This window comes from Seriola aureovittata, chromosome 4 (genome assembly GCF_021018895.1).
Source record: "Seriola aureovittata isolate HTS-2021-v1 ecotype China chromosome 4, ASM2101889v1, whole genome shotgun sequence".
Classification (NCBI taxonomy): Eukaryota; Metazoa; Chordata; class Actinopteri; order Carangiformes; family Carangidae; genus Seriola; species Seriola aureovittata.
In genome coordinates this window covers 15,088,171-15,093,170 of record NC_079367.1, presented here as the reverse complement: position 1 = coordinate 15,093,170, position 5,000 = coordinate 15,088,171, and the positions used below count along the sequence as shown (strand labels likewise).

At 47.0% G+C, this 5,000-nt stretch overlaps 13 non-coding genes across 13 annotated transcripts; all 13 read right to left on the bottom strand.

The window, feature by feature from the left end:
- Positions 1-45: 45 nt before the first annotated feature.
- Positions 46-164, bottom strand: LOC130168817 (5S ribosomal RNA). The gene has a single exon (XR_008827743.1). It is a non-coding gene; the product is annotated as a 5S ribosomal RNA (ribosomal RNA).
- A 278-nt stretch (positions 165-442) lies between these two features.
- On the bottom strand, positions 443-561 carry LOC130168806 (5S ribosomal RNA). The gene has a single exon (XR_008827732.1). It is a non-coding gene; the product is annotated as a 5S ribosomal RNA (ribosomal RNA).
- A 286-nt stretch (positions 562-847) lies between these two features.
- LOC130168795 (5S ribosomal RNA) lies at positions 848-966 on the bottom strand. Its single transcript, XR_008827721.1, has one exon. It is a non-coding gene; the product is annotated as a 5S ribosomal RNA (ribosomal RNA).
- Positions 967-1,252: 286 nt separating this feature from the next.
- On the bottom strand, positions 1,253-1,371 carry LOC130168784 (5S ribosomal RNA). Its single transcript, XR_008827710.1, has one exon. It is a non-coding gene; the product is annotated as a 5S ribosomal RNA (ribosomal RNA).
- A 277-nt stretch (positions 1,372-1,648) lies between these two features.
- Positions 1,649-1,767, bottom strand: LOC130168772 (5S ribosomal RNA). The gene has a single exon (XR_008827699.1). It is a non-coding gene; the product is annotated as a 5S ribosomal RNA (ribosomal RNA).
- Positions 1,768-2,043: 276 nt separating this feature from the next.
- On the bottom strand, positions 2,044-2,162 carry LOC130168761 (5S ribosomal RNA). The gene has a single exon (XR_008827688.1). It is a non-coding gene; the product is annotated as a 5S ribosomal RNA (ribosomal RNA).
- Positions 2,163-2,440: 278 nt separating this feature from the next.
- On the bottom strand, positions 2,441-2,559 carry LOC130168749 (5S ribosomal RNA). The gene has a single exon (XR_008827678.1). It is a non-coding gene; the product is annotated as a 5S ribosomal RNA (ribosomal RNA).
- Positions 2,560-2,831: 272 nt separating this feature from the next.
- LOC130168576 (5S ribosomal RNA) lies at positions 2,832-2,950 on the bottom strand. Its single transcript, XR_008827593.1, has one exon. It is a non-coding gene; the product is annotated as a 5S ribosomal RNA (ribosomal RNA).
- A 286-nt stretch (positions 2,951-3,236) lies between these two features.
- On the bottom strand, positions 3,237-3,355 carry LOC130168747 (5S ribosomal RNA). Its single transcript, XR_008827676.1, has one exon. It is a non-coding gene; the product is annotated as a 5S ribosomal RNA (ribosomal RNA).
- Positions 3,356-3,633: 278 nt separating this feature from the next.
- On the bottom strand, positions 3,634-3,752 carry LOC130168736 (5S ribosomal RNA). Its single transcript, XR_008827675.1, has one exon. It is a non-coding gene; the product is annotated as a 5S ribosomal RNA (ribosomal RNA).
- Positions 3,753-4,030: 278 nt separating this feature from the next.
- Positions 4,031-4,149, bottom strand: LOC130168725 (5S ribosomal RNA). The gene has a single exon (XR_008827674.1). It is a non-coding gene; the product is annotated as a 5S ribosomal RNA (ribosomal RNA).
- Positions 4,150-4,435: 286 nt separating this feature from the next.
- LOC130168713 (5S ribosomal RNA) lies at positions 4,436-4,554 on the bottom strand. Its single transcript, XR_008827673.1, has one exon. It is a non-coding gene; the product is annotated as a 5S ribosomal RNA (ribosomal RNA).
- Positions 4,555-4,826: 272 nt separating this feature from the next.
- Positions 4,827-4,945, bottom strand: LOC130168702 (5S ribosomal RNA). The gene has a single exon (XR_008827672.1). It is a non-coding gene; the product is annotated as a 5S ribosomal RNA (ribosomal RNA).
- Positions 4,946-5,000: the final 55 nt, after the last annotated feature.

The following is a 5,000-nucleotide window of genomic DNA, read 5'->3' as shown; positions in this document are numbered from 1 at the left end:
GCAGGAGCAGCAGCGTCCTCTGCTGATTGCAAAGAGATGTGAAAATGCTTACAGCACCTGGTATTCCCAGGCGGTCTCCCATCCAAGTACTAACCAGGCCCGACCCTGCTTAGCTTCCGAGATCGGACGAGATCGGGCGTGTTCAGAGTGGTATGGCCGTAAGCGACAGTGAACGTGACAAATACCCTCTTTAAACATGATGATCGTGTCCTTCATGCACAAAGCTATGTGTTTATGTCAAGTGCAGGAGCCTTTCCTTTTCACTGTTTGCTTGTTTGCTTGTTTGTTTGCCTCTCAACATGTCAACTTTGTTCGATTTTAATGCAAAAGTGTGTTTACATTGTGATGTGTGCTGTCCCCAAAAGTGCAGAGAGCTGCAGAGTAAGAGGTTATTGAAGCAGGAGCAGGAGCGTCCTCTGCTGATTGCAAAGAGATGTGAAAATGCTTACAGCACCTGGTATTCCCAGGCGGTCTCCCATCCAAGTACTAACCAGGCCCGACCCTGCTTAGCTTCCGAGATCGGACGAGATCGGGCGTGTTCAGAGTGGTATGGCCGTAAGCGACAGTGAACGTGACAAATACCCTCTTTAAACATGATGATCGTGTCCTTCATGCACAAAGCTATGTGTTTATGTCAAGTGCAGGAGCCTTTCCTTTTCACTGTTTGCTTGTTTGCTTGTTTGCTTGTTTGTTTGCCTCTCAACATGTCAACTTTGTTCGATTTTAATGCAAAAGTGTGTTTACATTGTGATGTGTGCTGTCCCCAAAAGTGCAGAGAGCTGCAGAGTAAGAGGTTATTGAAGCAGGAGCAGGAGCGTCCTCTGCTGATTGCAAAGAGATGTGAAAATGCTTACAGCACCTGGTATTCCCAGGCGGTCTCCCATCCAAGTACTAACCAGGCCCGACCCTGCTTAGCTTCCGAGATCGGACGAGATCGGGCGTGTTCAGAGTGGTATGGCCGTAAGCGACAGTGAACGTGACAAATACCCTCTTTAAACATGATGATCGTGTCCTTCATGCACAAAGCTATGTGTTTATGTCAAGTGCAGGAGCCTTTCCTTTTCACTGTTTGCTTGTTTGCTTGTTTGCTTGTTTGTTTGCCTCTCAACATGTCAACTTTGTTCGATTTTAATGCAAAAGTGTGTTTACATTGTGATGTGTGCTGTCCCCAAAAGTGCAGAGAGCTGCAGAGTAAGAGGTTATTGAAGCAGGAGCAGCAGCGTCCTCTGCTGATTGCAAAGAGATGTGAAAATGCTTACAGCACCTGGTATTCCCAGGCGGTCTCCCATCCAAGTACTAACCAGGCCCGACCCTGCTTAGCTTCCGAGATCGGACGAGATCGGGCGTGTTCAGAGTGGTATGGCCGTAAGCGACAGTGAACGTGACAAATACCCTCTTTAAACATGATGATCGTGTCCTTCATGCACAAAGCTATGTGTTTATGTCAAGTGCAGGAGCCTTTCCTTTTCACTGTTTGCTTGTTTGCTTGTTTGTTTGCCTCTCAACATGTCAACTTTGTTCGATTTTAATGCAAAAGTGTGTTTACATTGTGATGTGTGCTGTCCCCAAAAGTGCAGAGAGCTGCAGAGTAAGAGGTTATTGAAGCAGAGCAGCAGCGTCCTCTGCTGATTGCAAAGAGATGTGAAAATGCTTACAGCACCTGGTATTCCCAGGCGGTCTCCCATCCAAGTACTAACCAGGCCCGACCCTGCTTAGCTTCCGAGATCGGACGAGATCGGGCGTGTTCAGAGTGGTATGGCCGTAAGCGACAGTGAACGTGACAAATACCCTCTTTAAACATGATGATCGTGTCCTTCATGCACAAAGCTATGTGTTTATGTCAAGTGCAGGAGCCTTTCCTTTTCACTGTTTGCTTGTTTGCTTGTTTGTTTGCTTGCCTCTCAACATGTCAACTTTGTTCGATTTTAATGCAAAAGTGTGTTTACATTGTGATGTGTGCTGTCCCCAAAAGTGCAGAGAGCTGCAGAGTATGAGGTTATTGAAGCAGGAGCGTCCTCTGCTGATTGCAAAGAGATGTGAAAATGCTTACAGCACCTGGTATTCCCAGGCGGTCTCCCATCCAAGTACTAACCAGGCCCGACCCTGCTTAGCTTCCGAGATCGGACGAGATCGGGCGTGTTCAGAGTGGTATGGCCGTAAGCGACAGTGAACGTGACAAATACCCTCTTTAAACATGATGATCGTGTCCTTCATGCACAAAGCTATGTGTTTATGTCAAGTGCAGGAGCCTTTCCTTTTCACTGTTTGCTTGTTTGCTTGTTTGTTTGCCTCTCAACATGTCAACTTTGTTCGATTTTAATGCAAAAGTGTGTTTACATTGTGATGTGTGCTGTCCCCAAAAGTGCAGAGAGCTGCAGAGTAAGAGGTTATTGAAGCAGGAGCAGCAGCGTCCTCTGCTGATTGCAAAGAGATGTGAAAATGCTTACAGCACCTGGTATTCCCAGGCGGTCTCCCATCCAAGTACTAACCAGGCCCGACCCTGCTTAGCTTCCGAGATCGGACGAGATCGGGCGTGTTCAGAGTGGTATGGCCGTAAGCGACAGTGAACGTGACAAATACCCTCTTTAAACATGATGATCGTGTCCTTCATGCACAAAGCTATGTGTTTATGTCAAGTGCAGGAGCCTTTCCTTTTCACTGTTTGCTTGTTTGCTTGTTTGTTTGCCTCTCAACATGTCAACTTTGTTCGATTTTAATGCAAAAGTGTGTTTACATTGTGATGTGTGCTGTCCCCAAAAGTGCAGAGAGCTGCAGAGTAAGAGGTTATTGAAGCAGGAGCGTCCTCTGCTGATTGCAAAGAGATGTGAAAATGCTTACAGCACCTGGTATTCCCAGGCGGTCTCCCATCCAAGTACTAACCAGGCCCGACCCTGCTTAGCTTCCGAGATCGGACGAGATCGGGCGTGTTCAGAGTGGTATGGCCGTATGGCCGTAAGCGACAGTGAACGTGACAAATACCCTCTTTAAACATGATGATCGTGTCCTTCATGCACAAAGCTATGTGTTTATGTCAAGTGCAGGAGCCTTTCCTTTTCACTGTTTGCTTGTTTGCTTGTTTGTTTGCCTCTCAACATGTCAACTTTGTTCGATTTTAATGCAAAAGTGTGTTTACATTGTGATGTGTGCTGTCCCCAAAAGTGCAGAGAGCTGCAGAGTAAGAGGTTATTGAAGCAGGAGCAGCAGCGTCCTCTGCTGATTGCAAAGAGATGTGAAAATGCTTACAGCACCTGGTATTCCCAGGCGGTCTCCCATCCAAGTACTAACCAGGCCCGACCCTGCTTAGCTTCCGAGATCGGACGAGATCGGGCGTGTTCAGAGTGGTATGGCCGTAAGCGACAGTGAACGTGACAAATACCCTCTTTAAACATGATGATCGTGTCCTTCATGCACAAAGCTATGTGTTTATGTCAAGTGCAGGAGCCTTTCCTTTTCACTGTTTGCTTGTTTGCTTGTTTGTTTGCCTCTCAACATGTCAACTTTGTTCGATTTTAATGCAAAAGTGTGTTTACATTGTGATGTGTGCTGTCCCCAAAAGTGCAGAGAGCTGCAGAGTAAGAGGTTATTGAAGCAGGAGCAGCAGCGTCCTCTGCTGATTGCAAAGAGATGTGAAAATGCTTACAGCACCTGGTATTCCCAGGCGGTCTCCCATCCAAGTACTAACCAGGCCCGACCCTGCTTAGCTTCCGAGATCGGACGAGATCGGGCGTGTTCAGAGTGGTATGGCCGTAAGCGACAGTGAACGTGACAAATACCCTCTTTAAACATGATGATCGTGTCCTTCATGCACAAAGCTATGTGTTTATGTCAAGTGCAGGAGCCTTTCCTTTTCACTGTTTGCTTGTTTGCTTGTTTGTTTGCCTCTCAACATGTCAACTTTGTTCGATTTTAATGCAAAAGTGTGTTTACATTGTGATGTGTGCTGTCCCCAAAAGTGCAGAGAGCTGCAGAGTAAGAGGTTATTGAAGCAGGAGCAGCAGCGTCCTCTGCTGATTGCAAAGAGATGTGAAAATGCTTACAGCACCTGGTATTCCCAGGCGGTCTCCCATCCAAGTACTAACCAGGCCCGACCCTGCTTAGCTTCCGAGATCGGACGAGATCGGGCGTGTTCAGAGTGGTATGGCCGTAAGCGACAGTGAACGTGACAAATACCCTCTTTAAACATGATGATCGTGTCCTTCATGCACAAAGCTATGTGTTTATGTCAAGTGCAGGAGCCTTTCCTTTTCACTGTTTGCTTGTTTGCTTGTTTGCTTGTTTGTTTGCCTCTCAACATGTCAACTTTGTTCGATTTTAATGCAAAAGTGTGTTTACATTGTGATGTGTGCTGTCCCCAAAAGTGCAGAGAGCTGCAGAGTAAGAGGTTATTGAAGCAGGAGCAGCAGCGTCCTCTGCTGATTGCAAAGAGATGTGAAAATGCTTACAGCACCTGGTATTCCCAGGCGGTCTCCCATCCAAGTACTAACCAGGCCCGACCCTGCTTAGCTTCCGAGATCGGACGAGATCGGGCGTGTTCAGAGTGGTATGGCCGTAAGCGACAGTGAACGTGACAAATACCCTCTTTAAACATGATGATCGTGTCCTTCATGCACAAAGCTATGTGTTTATGTCAAGTGCAGGAGCCTTTCCTTTTCACTGTTTGCTTGTTTGCTTGTTTGTTTGCCTCTCAACATGTCAACTTTGTTCGATTTTAATGCAAAAGTGTGTTTACATTGTGATGTGTGCTGTCCCCAAAAGTGCAGAGAGCTGCAGAGTAAGAGGTTATTGAAGCAGGAGCGTCCTCTGCTGATTGCAAAGAGATGTGAAAATGCTTACAGCACCTGGTATTCCCAGGCGGTCTCCCATCCAAGTACTAACCAGGCCCGACCCTGCTTAGCTTCCGAGATCGGACGAGATCGGGCGTGTTCAGAGTGGTATGGCCGTAAGCGACAGTGAACGTGACAAATACCCTCTTTAAACATGATGATCGTGTCCTTCATGCA